This window comes from Coffea arabica, chromosome 6e (genome assembly GCF_036785885.1).
Source record: "Coffea arabica cultivar ET-39 chromosome 6e, Coffea Arabica ET-39 HiFi, whole genome shotgun sequence".
In the NCBI taxonomy this organism is placed as follows: Eukaryota; Viridiplantae; Streptophyta; class Magnoliopsida; order Gentianales; family Rubiaceae; genus Coffea; species Coffea arabica.
In genome coordinates, this window is record NC_092321.1 from 51724335 (window position 1) to 51742257 (window position 17923).

A 17923-nucleotide genomic window follows, 5' to 3' on the forward strand; every position below is an offset into this window, starting at 1 on the left:
CTAGCTTCCATCTTTCTTCTTTACTAACAAAACTGCCAATGCAAAAGAGATATTACTTGGTTACATAATTCTCATTTACAGCATTTTCTTCACTAATTTCTCTATCTCAGATTTTTGTACATATGGATATTTGTAAAGTCTTATCTGAAAAGGTTTTGCCCCTTCCTTCAGAAAGATTTTGTGGTCACCTCTACAACATAGAGGTAGTCCTCGTGGCTTAGCAAACACCTCAAGAAACTGTCTTACCATATTTTCAATTTCAGTTAGTACCATCTCAGGAACTCTACTGCCCTTATTTACAACATAGAGTTGTGCAATGATGCCAAAGGTTTGCTTCCTTTTCCACTTTGCTAGCCTACTGTCATCAACAACTTTTATTTTCAACTCTCCAACCTCTCCTTTCAATTCAACTAGCTCCTTCCCTTTGTAGAATCTCATAGCCAGTTTCATAAAATCAAACTCAATGGGACTACATCTAGCTAGCCAATCAACTCTCAATACTAGGTTATAACTTCCCAACCTCATAGTATTGAACTGGTTCTGAAATTTATACCCTTGTATCTTCTACTTCAAGTGATTCCATAAGCTTCTAGGCTCTAGTTTTTTCCATTGTCTATATTGATAGTCAAAGGTTCTCCACAGATCTGCATATGTAAGTTCTCAGCTAGCCTGTTAGCTATAAAATAGTGAGTGCCCTCATCATCAATTAGCACCATAACCTCTCTCCCTTTTAGTATTCCTTTCATCTTAATAATCTTATGCTAGTTCCTTCTACCAAAGCATAGATAGAGAATTCTATATTTTCGTTGCTTAGTTCACCCTCTCGATAGTCATAGAATTTTTTAAAGTCCTTTATTGGTGCTTATACTTGTAGTTATTCATTCAACAGAGTCATACGCCAAAATAAAGTGTACATGGACTTGTTTACAGATATGTCCAAGGGTATAAAGTTCAGCACATTTGTCGCAAAATCTCTTTTCTCTCCTATAATTAAACTCCGTTGGGGTTATCTTCTTGAATTGATCTGATAAGTGGACAGAACATGTGTTGAGCTTGTTGGTAGAGGCTTCTAATTTTTTTTTATAGTGTCCATCCATTTGAATTTGGTTTGTGGGGTAGTATTTGGTTTGGGGCCAAAGGAGGGGGAATAAGGGGTATATTTCTAGGTTGTGGCTTTCTGAATTCTTTTGATTGCTTCAAGGTTCTTTTCTTGCAATTTAGTAGCCTCAAATGGTGTCTACTAATGTATTGGGTTTAGCCATTTTAACCATGCTCATAATCTTATTCTTCAATCCACTCAGGTTTAAATAGGGAGAGAGGGCATTACTAGTGTTTCAATAGCTCAAACTTCTCCAAATACTTAGTTACACTTCTTGCTTGCACTAGCTTATTGAACTCCTCAATGGCTTCTCTTGGTGAGCCTTCCCCAAACCTCTCACACATGGTTGCTGACAGCTGACAGCTCATTCCAAGGAATTATCCCCCTTCCATGGTACATACCATGAAAGCTGGCATCTGCCTTGTCCCTGAAATAGAGCTGTGCAATTTTTTACTTCGAATGTTCCTCAACCCCGTGGATTTGGAAGTACTTATTGGTCTTTCTAACCCATTGCCTAGGATTCTCCTCTTCAATCATGGGGAGGTCAATTTTTGGTATTTTTTTACGATAAATTTCTAATATTATGATGATTTTTAAAAAAATTCTACAAAGAGGGTATTTTTTGTATGGGATTCTGTAAAAGGGGTGTTCGCATTTATCAAATGCGAGTTCCTTGAGCTCGCATTTACCAAATGCGAACTCTCCCTGAATTTTCCAACAAACAAATACAAAAAAAAAAAAAAAAAAAAGAGGTCGAAGACCTCGCATTCAAGGAATGCGAGGTATATGACCTCGCACTTCGCATTTCTTAAATGCGAGGTAAGGTCTTCATCAAGCGAGTGATACACGCCTGCTTCGAGTTATCAGAGAAATGAGGACGAAATTGTTGATAACAACGAAGGCCCAAAATGGCTCTCTCTACTCGTAATCATATCTGGGGTTACACTCTGTGTCTGGGGTTATCCTGCATTTTTGTGCTCAAGCAAATTGTATTTCAATATAATAGAGTTTACAAACACTAGACGGCAACCCAACTTCCAAACCTTGAATATGAATAGCTCTGGAAGCATCATTTCTTCCAGCCACATTCTGCCTGCCTGCCAGTCAACCGTTGCTGGAGATTTCATCCGAAATTCAGCTAGATCCCCAAGGATAGATTCTCAAGGTGTCCGAATTAGGCTAGCTCAATATCAAAAGCAGCAAATACAAGAAGGCACAGGCTGTCAATGTCCCAAATTTAGAGCTCTGTTAGTTCCAGTGGAAGATGAGATCAATGAATTACCTCAGCAATGGCGGACAACTGAGATGCTTGGACTGGTGTCTACCTCAGCAGGCTACGAAACATATTTGAATTGGGTTTCAGATTGAGTACCTCGCATTCGAAAAATGTGAGATACTCACCTCGCATTCCAAATCTGCGAGCTTTCTGTTGCCTTTTTTACTTTTTTCCAAAGCATTTCTCATTTTTTCTGGAACACTAACCTCGCATTTGTGAAATGCGATGTCTATGAACTCTCATTTCACAAATGCGAAGACCCTCATGCTAGAACTAAGTTCAAAAATTGCCCCCGTTGTAGAATAATTTTTTTTTCCATTACAATTTTAGAATTTTCTCTATTTTTTACATGGTTCTCTCCTTCATCTTTCTAGAACTCCCTTTCTACAATTCTAGTTTCTGGTCTTCTCAGAGTTACAGCCTTCCATCTCCTTTCCTTTATCACTGATTTTGGCCATCATCTGCACCATTATTGCCATCTTACTCATATACTTTGAATCTAAGGTTTTCAAGGTTTTTTCAGTGATCTCCTGTCTAATTTATATAGTTTTGAGAGCCTGCTCCAACCTTTCATTTCTAGAGGCCACTTTTCTCACCGTACTCCCTAATTAATTCAAATCTCTTTTTATGATATCTTCCTGATCCTTGGTTATCCCCATGACTCATAACTTAGCTCTGATACCATTGTTATCTGGTGATCACTCCCAGATTTAACTCACAAAATTAAACAAAATGGAAATCAATTATAAGCAAAATTAAGCACAAAATTGGCTTTCGATTAATTAGTTGCTAAATTACATAAGAAATAGAAAATGGTGGAAGAGAAAAGAAGAGGAAAAAAATGTAGGAAAACTTGGGAAAGAAATATATATAGAGAGAGAGAGAGATCGAGAGAAAATCTCTTTTGATGATTCACTACAAAAATGAGTTCGAATTTGCTCTTCCTTATAAAGAATTGCTACTTTCATCAGCTACAAAATAACTAATTTTCACTACTCCCATCACTATGCTACACGTGACCTCTACTTGGAAAATGACAATTGAGTCTCAAGTCACATATGTTGAACTGCTCCCCCAAGAAAGCATGATCCTTTCGTTTGTGCCTTTGCTCCCTTCTTTTGCAACTATTCCATACCTTCTATACTTAATCATAACTTAGCATAAAATCTCACCATTCCATAGCTGCGCTCCATGATAGGTTCTGAAATTTTGGAAAAATGATTTAGAATTGGAAGACTTTAAACCATGTTGTTCTTGCGTATTCCTTGGGAGATTTCTTTATTATGCCACAACTATATCATCTATGTCATAGAAACCCAAGACTGTTGTAAACTTTTGGTACACCTTGAGTGCACTATCGAATTGCACTGCATTAAAAAGTATCACCAAACTAGAGTGCAATCATTATAATTTGGTGATACTTCACTGCTCTTAGTTCATTCACGCGATCATAATTTGTTGATATTTAGTTAAATTGAATAGGCTAAACCTATCTCCTTTTTCCTCAACTAGATCCAAATGTATATATAATCACACATATACATATATGTGTCCTTGTGTGAAATGTTTAAATGTTGAAATTCATATAAAGTTTGTGATTGTTGCTTGCTTTAACTACTTTTGGGATCTATGGATTAGAATGTGAGGATGAATAGTCAAGTGTAAAGGCAACAGTTTATTCAATTTGGTTTGGTTCTCATGTATTTTAAATTAAAAATAGTATGTCTTCAATTTTGTGAGTAATGGTGAAGAATATTTAAATTAATGTTTTCCTTAATGAGGTTGGATTTTAATTTTATGCTATGGGAATATGGTGGTGGTTTTTCGAGTTTAATAATTTTTTATTTTGGTATTTCAATCGAGTTGTTTTAATTTTTCTTTCTTGGTTTTAATTGTCCAAGTACATAATGGTACCCTTCAAAATTGTGTACATAAGCCTGTTGATTTTTTTCAATAACACTTAACCCAAAAACTAGTGTTACTTCATACTCTAGGAGTAAACCCAATATGCAATGTTAGTTCACAATCTAGTCAGTAAATGAGCTAACTAATCCATATATAAAACCATTAAAAATTATTGTGACGACCCAACCGCCCCCTAGGGCATACCTTAAGATTTAGCGGACCACCTGTTTAACTCTCACCAGGATTCACTCAAAAATTTTCAATCAATAGCATTAATTTCAAAGTAAGCATTAAAACCCCACAATTAAGCATTACAAACCATCTAACATTCCAGACCATCCATGCTTATATGTACAACCAAACAAATCTAAATATAAGTTGTTCAATCAATTCATTAAATACAAATAGGATGGTAATTGCTTAAAACAAGGATTTCAACTCTCGAATTCACTATTCCCCGATTCTACACTTTCAACCCCTATTAAAGAAAACAAACTAAAGGGGTGATCTTACACCCAGTGAGGTTCTAAGATAATCAAGTAATCCTAAACATACAATTTCACACTTACAATAATATAACAAATGTGAGAATCCGAGAAAATTTCAAGTAAGCTTTGTACGTATTATTTTTATTTTGCTATTAGAACTAATAATTGGTCAATTAAATGTGTAAATTTAAACTTTACAAAAGAAAATCAAGAATTTATAAATATTTTGGAGTGGTGTAAATATATATAACAAAAGTTGGGAGTTCATGCATGAGATCATAAGATTTCAGGCCTTGGAAAGCAATTAAACTACAACCAAATGACTGAATTGACCATAGGACTTCAGCCAAAATACCATGCGGCCAGCTAGTAGTCTGAGCAATGGAAATAAAGCCGAGTGAAGAAAGCTGTGGAATGTCTGATAATAGCAACAAAACTGAGTGGAGAGCTTAAAGTTGTTCCCCACCGACTGATGAAGAGTAGTGTTATCTGTTGCTTAGTTATTATCGACCGAGAGAGAGAGTGATAGGAAGTTGCAAACCGTGAGAGAGTTTTACGTTTCTGTTTTGGACAGTAGCAACCGAGAGAAATGAGAGTTTCACCATTTCTTTCTCCTTCCATCATTCTAAACCGAGAGCTAGGCCAGTGTTAGGAGGAGGAAGCTCTGCTAGTTCATCTCTGATTAGTTATCACCGAGAGGAAGAGAGCAAGTAGTTATAGTCGAGGAAACAGAAGCTAAGTAGGAACAGTCTGCAATTTGCTGGGTTTTAAGGGAAAACAGGTAAAGAAATTCTGTAACCACCCTTTATTTACTAAATATCAGTGAATATATTGAATGCATGCAAGTTTTAGCAAGGGAATAACAAGTTTTAACCGAAGGAAAAATCTGTTAAAGAAGGAAAATAGAAGCTGGACTGAAGTCGAAACCGACAGCTTGCAGGCTGAGTTGCAGCCTGCTGTTATTGAAAAAAAAATGGAAACTAATGGTAGATTTTGCATGTAATACGTGGGTCTCTGATATTTGGGAGGTTTAGTTGAAGAAAACTTGGGGAAAGGTTGGATTTTGGATTGAAACCGAGGGAAGTTTTCTGCTGCAAAATTTTCCAGGCTATCCGAGAGAGAAAATGGACAGATTCCTAGCTATTTTCAAGATTTTTGGTCTTGATTATCTATGTTAAACTGTAATATATGATGTATAAGAGCTTGGTCTGAACATGCATGAAAGATATGAGCATGAACTGAAGAGATTATTAGAGAGAAAAATTGTGTTAAGATTGCTGCTATAATTCTGGAAAAAAATGCCGAGGGAGGAAAATTGAGAGATGAACCAGTGTTGTACTGATTTACCTTGGCTGCCATTTTGTGTGTTTGCTGAGGGTACTCTGTAGTTTAATCAGTATATTAACTCAATGAATTGGGTTTAAACTGAATGAATTAGGGAGGAAAAGCTATGAAATGCGTAGTTCTTTACTTCACAGCCGCGAGAGAAGAAAAAAAATGGACTGATCAGTTTTTCTTTTCTTCTAAGTGAGCTACACAATTCTGTGTGTTATGTACGAGGCTCATTGGTAGTATAATAAACGTGGTTAACATGTCTAATTAGGATAGAAAAACTTGGAAGGAGGAACTGGAGTGAAACGGTAAACATTGGACCGATATATACATAGCTAGGGGATTGCTTAAAAGCTATGATAGTTAAAACTGATTTGTGTGCATAGTTTGAACAAACCATTGGTTACAATTAAATGTTTCTTATCCTAATACATGTTAGATTAAATGTAAGTTAAGTAGTTGGTGATTTAATCAAGTGAAAAATGAAGTTATTGGATGAAAACTTGAAGTTTTGTTGCTGAATTTATGTAGATAGGTTGTATGGCATGAGTTAAAACTTATTGATATTTTAGAAACTCTAAAGTAATTTGTTATGGCTGTATTCATGAAATGACTTCTAATCGCTTAAAATTGGCTTTCTTAGTAATTCAAAGACTATAAATTGTGAGAGGTGAAGGTTGTGGACTAAGTTAATTTACAAATAACTTAAAGTTTAGTTAGTTTAAAAAGGGAGTGGAGTATCTATAAGCCATAATTAATATTGGATTGAGAAAGTATATTGGATTGAATGAGTATACAAGTTAAACTTGAAGATAGGTATGTTTCATGGTTTGAAAATAATAAAGTTAATAAGTTTTCAAAATAAAAGGATAAATGAATATTAAGAATGTTAAATTTATATATTAAGGTCAAACTTGATTTTAATAGTTTAAATAATAAAGTAAGAATGATAAGTGATCACTTACGAATTATAAATTTACCATTGAAATTATTAATTTGCTCAGGAAATAGCTGTGAGCCAGGAAACAAACTCGAGGCTCGAGAGTAATTTACTTGGATAATTGGTGAGTGTTTTCCGAATTTATGTGTTAAACTGCTTATGTGTACCTAAGTGAAATTATGTGACAAATGTATTTATTATGAATTATTACTAAAAGATTCAGTGTAAAGTATATCTCAATTGTCCATCGCCTTCTAAGTCGAGAGTGTACTTTATCGCACTCGGCTTAGTTGAGCTTGAAGGTCAATAATTGACTGAATGTTACTGTAAGTGTGCATAAATGTAAGCAGTATGTGTGCCTCGCCGCATCAGCTGAACTGGGTCCCAAAACCCTCTGTTCAACGGACTATTCGAGCCAGCAAAGGGCTTGGTCGGGTAGGACGGTAGCTTTGGATAAATGTTTCGGTATACTCGAGTATTACCATGAGCTTGGGAGATCATTGCACTGATTACTGAATGTAGGGGATTGTTTATTGTTTTGGAGGACATAAGGAGGTGAATTGGGAGAAAGTACAGTGATATTGAAATGAATGTACAATGATATTGAAATGAATGTACAATGACACTGAAATGAGTGTCTCTTGACACTGAAATGAATGCTCAATGACATTGAAGTGGCTCTAATGCGAGCACCGTATCCTTTTAAAAGTGATTGTATAGTGAAGTGTTTCCTCAATTATTTAATGAAAGTGATTGTACAGTGAAATGTGCACTACTTGTTTAATTGTACTGATTTAAGTGTTTATTAAATGCTACTTGTTCGGCAAACCTCACTGAGCTTTAGCTCAGTCCTTTAGTTTTGTTTTCCTTACAGGAGTTGGAGATTGAAAAGTGATTGGATGGAATTGGAAAGTTATTTTGGGAAGATCTATCACTGTGTGAATATGTTGTAGTTATGTTTTCTTTTGTAATTAGAGACGGTTGAATCTTTTGTTTTGAGTTGGTGTAATATTAAGAATGGTTGTTTAGAACATATATTGTGTTTCTCTTATGGGATGAATTTATGTTTCAAGCTGGTTGGAGTTGTACTTAAGAGTGAACGAGGGATCTTAGGAAGTTAACGTGAAGACTTTTGTGATTGTAAATCCTTCAGTTTCATATTATAGTTGAAACTTTTGTATTGAACTTAGTATTGTAAAAGATTTGAGTATTTGGTTTTGGTTTATCAAAATGTTATCTCTTAAATTAATGTAAGTGAGTGAGCCCTGACGAGAATCAGGCAGGCGATCTGCTAACTTTTAGGGTACGCCCTAGGAGAAGGTGGGGTCGTCATAACAAAAATAGTAATCCAAATAATAACAAGAAATTTCGTGAAATAATTCTTAACAAATAGCTGTAGACACCAAAAATTTGTCAAAATTTTAATGTTTTCTTGAATATTTTTTTTATTATTATTGAATTATTTATTTTCTTACATTTTTTTATACAGATTTGTAAAAAAAAAAAAAAGAGAAAAGAGGAAGTGGCGTTGGCCATCATGATGCTTAGATATCATGATGGCCACCAAATTTTGCTTTGACCAAGCTTTGGCGGACAAGATTCCAGAAAGGAATGGAAGAAGCAATGAAAAAAAAAAAGCCAAAAAGCAAAAGAAGAAGGAAAAGGAGCTTTCGGCTTCCATTATTGACACTTTCTCTTGGACAAGATAAAGGGACAGGAAGCAAGAGAAGAAATAGAGGGGGGGCGGAAGAGAAAAACCAGGGAAAAGCAGCAAGAAAGGGAGGGAGAGACCGCAGATGAGCTAAGGGAAAACGAGAGAGGAAAAGAGAAAAACGCAGAAATTTCCTTTGCAAAACCCACAACAAGGCTAACGTTTCAGCCTACTTTCCTCCAGAATCGTTGCTGCCACACACCTGGTTCAACTGGCAACATCACTCAAAGCTGCTTCCATCTGCTTTTGCTCACACAAATCCAGTCCATAAGCACCTCAAGGTATCCCCAAACTTTTCCTTGTTTAATCTGACGTTCATGTAAAAATCTGGGTGCACTCATGGAAGTATATGCTTATAAGTAATGGGTTTCATTATTGCATAAGTTCATAGTTTAGCAAAGATTATGAGTATGCAAATTTGTAATTTAAATGCTTTTTGGAGGATTTTTTGGAATGAGATTCAGGTTGTTTGACTAGAAGATTTTCAGATTTCATTGGATTCTCTTTTCCTTTTTGGTCTCAGATGGAAACCGAAGTCTCTTGTTGTTTTTCCTTGCCTTTCGTTTGTTTTTTTTTCGCTGCTTTGAATTCCTTGAATAAAATGTTTTGTTATGAAACTTTGTTGAGAAAATGGATTGAGGTCTGGATGTTGATTTAGTTGATAAATTATTGGCTTTTGTTGGAGTTTTTCTTTGCATAAATGGTCGCTGGGTTGAAGAAAGAAAGTTGCAGAACAATGAAGAAGAAAGCTGTCTTCGTGGCTTTGCATGAAAAATTTTCGGAAATTTCACTTCAGCCCCTCAATTTACCCATAATATTATTTTGACCCAAACACTTTTGCAATCGAAACATTTATGCCCCTATTGAGTTCTGATCCTATTTTCCATGTTTAAATGCGTTTTTAAATAAATTATTTCTGGAATTTAGAGTATAATCAGTTTTTTTAATAAATTTTAGTAGATTTTTATCTAATTTAGTTTAGTAAAAATAGTTGGAGGGTTGGATCGAGATTTGTTTGGTTGAGTTGGTATAAAATCTGGTTTATTTTGTTTGGGTTTTAGAAGTGGGCTTTGGCTTATTTTAATGGGTTTGAGTACGGGCTTGGCAAATTAAAACCCATTTATTTGGTTTGGGTTTCGTTCGTTGAAAAATGAGGGCTGGCCTGCATATTTGTTTGGATTTTCGTCTGGGCCAGAAGGAGATTTTAGCAAACATTTAATAAAATGGCCCAGAGGCCTGTTTGGTTAAGAATTTGGTAATCGAATATTGCAGATTGGTCCCTGTACTTTTGAACATTTTCATTATAACCCTAAATACTTTTATTTCTTTCAATTCGGTCCCTAATTTAATTACAAATAGGTCTCTAAATTTTATTTTTCTTTAATTTAGACCCTATATTTGTAATAATTAAAATTTTATCCCCAAAACTTTATTAATTTTTACAATTAGATCCCTGACAGATTTGATTTTCTCAACAGAAGTTACTTTTCTTTTTTTTTTATTATTGATTATACTTCATTTAAGTGCTTCAATTGGTTTATTTCTGTTTTTTTTATGATTTCTTTGTTAATTAAACTGGTGCCTTGATGATTTTGTTAATTTTGGAGTTAAATAGGGTAAATCCAATTCTCCATTAGCTACTATGTCAAGGGAGGTATCTTCTTGTGTCATTTTAAATCCTCCTATGTGCTCCAATGTGATTTTATGTGTGTAATTGCATGTTTTTTGAATGTTTTTATTTATTTTATTTAGTTATTCACTTTATTTATTTTTTTTTATTTTATATATTTACTTTAATTTAATTTTGATGATTTGAGAGGCATTTAAATGCCAAATTGTAATAGTTAGGTTATTATTTTTCATTCTTTACCCCTTTAGATTATAGTTAGAACTCCCGAATGTAATAGTTAGGCCCTTATTCGCTTTTATTTGTTTATGTGTTTACATGCTAGTGTGCTTATGTGTTTACTCGCTTTCTTAGGATCTTTACATCTAGTTATCATACTTACGTGTTATGTGCTACGTGCTCTTATGTGCTTATTTGTTTTAATTTATGCTTTTATTTGTCTACTATGTATTGTTAATGCATGACGTCATCACACTAGTCCAACGCTAGTTGTGGCTTCTCCTTCCGTTTATTTGCTAGTCCAATACTAGTAAGGATTTTTAGAAATAGGCTAGTCCAATGCTAGACCCTTAAATTGTTCATGCATTAGATTCATTTTTGTGTGATATTCATTACATTTTCATGCATATTTTTATTTTTAGGATCTTTTCCCATTTGCATGGTATTCCCTATTATCTATTATCCCCCTATCCTCCATATGTGTTAATCATATCATTTAGAATTACATCTCATTTAAGAAATTGTGGAATAAGTTAGTTCATTTGCTTGTTTATATTAGGAGAATTATTCTTCAAACATGGGAAATGGGTGATTATAACTTTTTAGTTTAAATACCCCATCGATCCCTGTATAAGAAAATTATGTTACAAGTTTTTGTTTCCCGTACCCATTATGATGCATCCCTATTCTTTGATCACTTATATCTATGTATATAATTTAATTTTCTTTTCTTTTCATTAAATTTCATCGTTCGCATACTTGTGACCCCTTCAAGGAATTATTTTGACCTTCGCAAGTAATGCGATTGGTATCAATTAAACCCTTGAATGGATATTTTATCCTTTTTGATATTTTAGATTTGCATTCATGTAGGAAACATCCAAATGTAATAAAATTAAGGATTAGATTAGAAAAATTTTGATTAAACCTCGCAACTAATTTAGACTAGGTTGAAGGGTGCCTTAGGTTTGAGTTAATCGAACCTTTGCCTTCCCTTTTTTCAACCGTGACTCCCGAACCCATTTTCTCTTGTTTTTCAAAGATTTGGAGTTGTCGAAAAGAGTTTTTTTTTATTTTATTTTTGTCAAAAATAATTTTTCGGGTAACTTGGTACACCCAAACTCAATACCAAGTGGCGACTCCTATTTTTTCTTAAAAACCCTTTTTAGACTAAATTTTGGACCCAAACTGTCGCATTCTTTAAAGTCCCATTTTAGGTCCTTTTTCACTTATTTTTAAATAAAATCACATTTTTTGTAAATACCTTTTTTTTTCCCATCGCAAAAAATGGGGCGCGACAATAGCACAAACAATTATCAAAGGATACGATACTGATATGGACTCTAGAGGTAGCTCCCGTCCATTTCCAGATGTAGTACTTAGTTCCGTTCAGTAATTTAGTCATCATTGGATACAGTGCTCACGTGAACTAGCTCAGTGGCAACTCGTCTTAGACCCGTTGACATTCCTTAACCTTGGAAATACAGTAACAATTCCCTATAGATCATCGCTTCACTCCAGTTTCCATGCACCAATCATCCTCCTATTGGGTCCCAACACCAAATATATAACATGAGAAATAATACTCGAGTATATCAAAATCAGTATAAACAGTGAATACTATCCATGATTCGTCAATCTACTCGACTAAATTGTTACTAGCTCGATTCGACTGACTAACTAATGGGGTTTGAGATCAGTATAGTCGATGAGATAACATGTCCAAACGACTTTCAAGTCACGCACGTGATCATCATTTCACTTGTAAACAATGTCATAGTACTTCGGCCAAGATAAGACAAGTGCGATAAAGTATATATTCGTCCAATCAAAATCAAGTCAAGTGAGTTTAGCATTTCAATAGCAGACAACCAATCAACCATTTAATCAAGCTAGCATTTCAAGTATTCAACAATATCATCAAGATCACATTTCAATCAAGCAACAAGTCCTAACATACGATTGGAACACTCACTAAATCAAATGGTGTAAGTGCCCGGTGCAACCCAATGAGTACAAACAAATTCACAATGATGCACAAGGATATATCAAATTTAAGGTCAATAAAGAAAACTTAATTAAAGAGAAAGGATAAGAAATGCAAACCAAATATCAAACCAATAGCCTCTTCAATTGATGGCGATGCTAACCAAGATGTACAAGTGAAGACTCACTCCTTCCTCACCCCAAACACACTTTGGTTGAGCCAAGGAGTTTTACAACAATTCTAGTTAACCCTCAACAACCTACACTTGAAAGATCACTCACCCAATTAAGAACTATTTTATACAAATGAGGCAACCTTCACCAAGGTTTTACCACTTCAAGTGATAGGTTCACCTTCACTAAGGTTTTACTTCTCCTAGAGAGTAACCTTCACTTGAGCAACCTCACAACCCAACTTTCCCAACCCCTTATACAACCAACAAAGAATATTTCTACTCAAAGATCTCACTTGTAAGCTTGTATATAGTGTTGGCAAAAGGTCTCCTATCTTCTTGTGTTTTGGGGTATTTATAGAAGGTGAGAAATGGCTCCAAAAGGCTCTCCAACGGTCAAATATTAAATGCTGTCGAAACTAGCCGTTGGCCTGTCGGACGTCCGACAGCTTAGTCATCGTCCGATCCCATCGTCCGAAAATCAGTCAAGTTGTTGTTCGGACGTCCGATGGGATTTTATCGTCCGAGCTTCTGTGTCCGAACGTCGTCCAGAGAGTTATCAAATCTTCGTGAAATTTTTAGGATGTCCGACACGATCGATGTGCGTCCGAGGAGTGCGTCCGATCCATCCGGACGTCCGATGCTTCCTCACGAGCGTCCGACAGAATTTCCTTCTTGATGTTCTTCATCCTTTCTGACGTCCGATAGCTTCCTTTCGGACGTCCCACATGAGTGCCCTGTTTTTGCTTCTTCTTTTGTGCCACAAGAATCTGTTCTAACAAATTGCTCACATAAAAACATTAGCCCAAATCTACATTTTGGTTTGTTAATCATTAAAACCAAGGATTGATCGACCAAAGTCAACAAATGGACACTCACGTCTCGACTTCGGGGTTTTCTCTAGTTCACCACCTACTCTTGAGACATGCCCAATTTACAATTACTAGACCTTTCAACATGCATTCATTATGGAACATAATATATAGTCCCTAGTAGGATTTCCATCAAGAAGTTTACTAAAATCAACATTTAAAAGCTATCTAACCATCCAAGTTTCAACGTAAGAAAAGCTGGAAAGGAATCCAACAAACATTAGGTCCAAGTGAGGGATTTTTCCAAACAAATTTCATTTAATCCATCCCAAATCAACATGTAATCTCATAAACATTGAAATGAGGACATGAAATTTCGAAATCCAACAAAACTTTCCAACAAATTTTAGTTTTAAAACAAGAATTTCAGCTAGACATCTATCGGACAAGCCAACAATTGTCTCACAGCCATTTAGCCCTTGTATAGCCATTTTAGCCCCATTAATCTACACCGGGAAAACTAGCATGCAACACTAGATAAAGATTATACTAAGTATATAAGCCACATTTCACCAAAATACCCACTCAAAATCAAAACATAAACATAAATTCAGCAAGGTTCCTTCAAAAATCAACACTTATCTCACTTGGATTCAAACAAAAAACTACATGTATGTCAAGATAAAAGAGATCAGAGATATGTAAAGTGCTTTTAAACAAAATTAATCAAAATTCCTAAAAACAAGAACTGAAAACTGTAGTTTTTCCTCTTGATTTGCTGTCCAGAAATTCCAGCCTTTGAAAATGCTTTAAAAGTCGATCTTTTGTTACTTTTAACTTCTCAGATATAACATGCATGACTAGATTTAGGTGTTAGAAAGTATATAGAGGCAAGATGTGTCAATTTACAATCAAAGTTTTAGGGATAAAACTGGAAAAATCCCAACTCTTCCCCTTGGGTTTCAATAGAAAATTCCATCATTACCATTCAAGTTTTTCTCTTTTAGCTTTTAGATTTAGTACACCAAAACTTGACATTACCTGTTAACAAGTCATATCACATGAATTTACAGTAAAATGACAACAAAATTTTGAAATAAGGGCTGTAATTTAACCATGATTCAGGGTTGAAAAATTTTATCCCAAACAGGTTACATGCATGTTGTTTTCAGATTAAAAACTCAACTTCCCTTCTTGATTTATGCATAAATCGTGCAGTATATTATAAGCTGACTATAAAGCATGAATCTCCTAAGAAAATCTCAACAAAAATGGAAGCCACAAGCTGAAAAATACAGCTCATACCCTACGGTTCAAACTGAAAATGTCCAGCAAGCTCTCTTCAATTTTTCTCACCAAAACAGCACCTTTCTTACTTACTTTCAACCATAAATCACACAATAACATATTTATAACATAAGGTAAGGTATTGATCAAGTATTTCCTAGCAAAACTCAACAAAAGTGGCAAATAAAGGCTGAAAATTCACAGCTCAAGTCACTCAGCTCCCTCTTGAAAATTTCAGTAGCCAAAATCCTTACATGCATGCCATATTTTCACCAAGATTCATCTATCAAAAGGATTAAACAATTCCCTAGCAAACTTACAAAAAAAATGAACCAAAAGCTGAAAAGAAACAGCCTTCCCAAGATCGGTTCAAGCTGAAAAATTTCCAGCAACAAACAGATTTCTACTATCGGTTTCCACCTCTATGTATCTTCAAATCAAGCATGCTTCCTCATCTCTCCAAAACATATGAAAAGATTGAAGTTTCTCAGCCATGCTACCTCATTTTTCTGCTACAAATCAAGTTGGAAGTTGGTTCACCTTCCTGATTTCTCCTTGGTTCAAGCAAGCTGGATGGACAGCTTCCTCTCTTGCCTTCACTCTCTATTTTTCTCAGCTAAATGGTTGGTGCAAGACACTGATTTTTCTCTCAACTCTGTCTTGGCTAGAAAATGGAAAGGAGGAGGAAGACTCTCAAGCTCTCTTTCTCTCGGCTGTTTAAAAGGAGAAGAAATGAAGTCGGTTCTCTCATTTCTCTCTCTCTCTCTCTCTCTCTCTCTCTCTCATGAATGTAAATGGTCAAGACAAGAAAGTGTTGGTTTTAAAACTTTTGTTTTGGTTTGAAAACTTTTGTCTTGGTCAAATTTTTCATGCCATTTGGGAAGGACAGGTGTTATGTGTGTGACAAGTGTTGTCTTGCATGTACAAGGCAATGTTTTATTATATCTATGAGCCATAGATTTTTACACTATTGCACGAATACCCCACTAGTCTCTTGTCTAATTTGTACTACATTCCATGAATGTGAATCATGCATGCATTTAAAATATTCTAATACACTTAAGTATAAGGCAATCAATTAAACACTCCAATTTTTCAATAATAAAGCAAAGTAGCACGTTCAAACTTTCTAGTAATAGTGTTTGCAAATAAGTATAAATTTTTTGGGCTCTCACAGTTATGATGGGCGAGCGATTGTACAATGAGATAAAAGGAATTGAATGGCGCGATCTATGATACTCCATCCCACATTGAAAAATTAAAGTGCTATAAACCAATATATAAGTAGAGGCTGAACACTCAAATTTCACTTGGGATATCCCTTTTGGACTAACAAGGACAGAACCCAAATAGTTGGATTTGGCTACTGAGACTCGATCGCATCTTGGGCCTGCGAGCTTGTAACGTGATTGGATCAATATAAAGATGACTGAGCCAACTTGAGATTTTGATATTATCGCCCCAAACACCAATCTATGTTTTGGTTCTGTCTCAAATTTTGGTATTATCACCACAAATAAAAAAGAATAGAACCATTTGCATGTTTTGGTTCTATCTCAATAAGTTGATAGATTCATGTGTACTATGGAAATTTCTTACTTTCGTCTAGTATTGTCAATTTAATAGCATACTTTAGTCTTTTTTTTTTATTGTGATTGTATAGAATATGTGATTTAATTTTGTCATTTTGATTTTTTTAAGTAAGCATGAAGCTAAATAGTTGTACATGATTTTGTATAGAATTAGTATAAAGAAATTGGAAAAAGACAGTTATTTAAAACCTTCATTTTGAGAATTGCTTTGATATTATATAGAGAAAATTTGTTTTAATCATGTAAATAGACCATTCAGTTATAATTGCGAACAAGTCATATTGAGTTGCTACTAATTCTTTTACCATTAAGAAATACGCTTAAGCTAATAGCTTCTAGGTAAAATTTCAATGAATTTGCATATGCAAGACTTTTTGTTTCTTTCTGAAAGGCTTTCACAAAAATTCTTGTGTAATCAAGAATGAAGTTTTTATTTTGTACATATTAGATCATAAATTAGTAACTGCATCTAATTTCTAAAAAAAAAAAAATTCAATTGTGTCAAATTTTCTATTTTTCAAATGGAATATTTATGAAATCTCTATGAATATAAGCAATCCCTATTTCATGGTATTTACATGAGGTTCTTCTTTAAGTTAAAAAAAGTCTCCGATAGGGCTTAGTTGATCCTTCATTCATTTTTCATCTTTTGTTTTCTTTTCATTTTTTCAAGAGATTTTATCATCAATTCCGATGCTTTCTTTTTCTCTTGATTCTTTTTGCTATTTTTGTTGTTACTCCATTATTCATCTCATTAATTAATTGATTGATTGATATACATGCAGATAATGCAACTCACATTTGTTTAGAACCTATTCGCCGACGTATTAATTACCATGAAACAAGTGTCAAATGTGCTCCTATTTTAGAATGCAATGTTAAAGGTTGAAAGATTTTCTTGATATCAACATATTTCTTGAAAACTAATTCTATGGCACGTTGACTGTCTATTTATACATGTAAATTCTCGAGGTTAACTACATTCATACATGAAGATGAAGTTATTACTATGTTACTTCTGTATGCTAACAAAAAGGTAACAAAAACTATAGTTTATGCACCCATTAGATATCAATGAATACTACCGCTTCACTAGAAGAGTTTTAGATATCAAGACTTGTACAGTAAGATTCGTTGTTCTACCAGATTTTATTAAAATTTAGATACATTGCATTTGGATTGACTACATGAGAGGTGTTATTCATTGTAGTTAGCAGCCTCTTTTGAGACAATGGGAACTTTGCATCCAAGCCAAAAAAAAAAATACTTTTTTTTGGCAAGTAGCCAAAATAATTGTTACATGAAAAATTCTACAATATATGTAAGGTACTATGAATTTTTCTTTTACTTTAGTTAGATGTATCAAATGTATCAAATCAACATTTTCATCAATTGTATATTGACATAAGAGTTAATTATTTGAGTAACGTTGCGGGTATTTTTAAGTTATTGGATCTTAAGGAAATAAAAATGGAC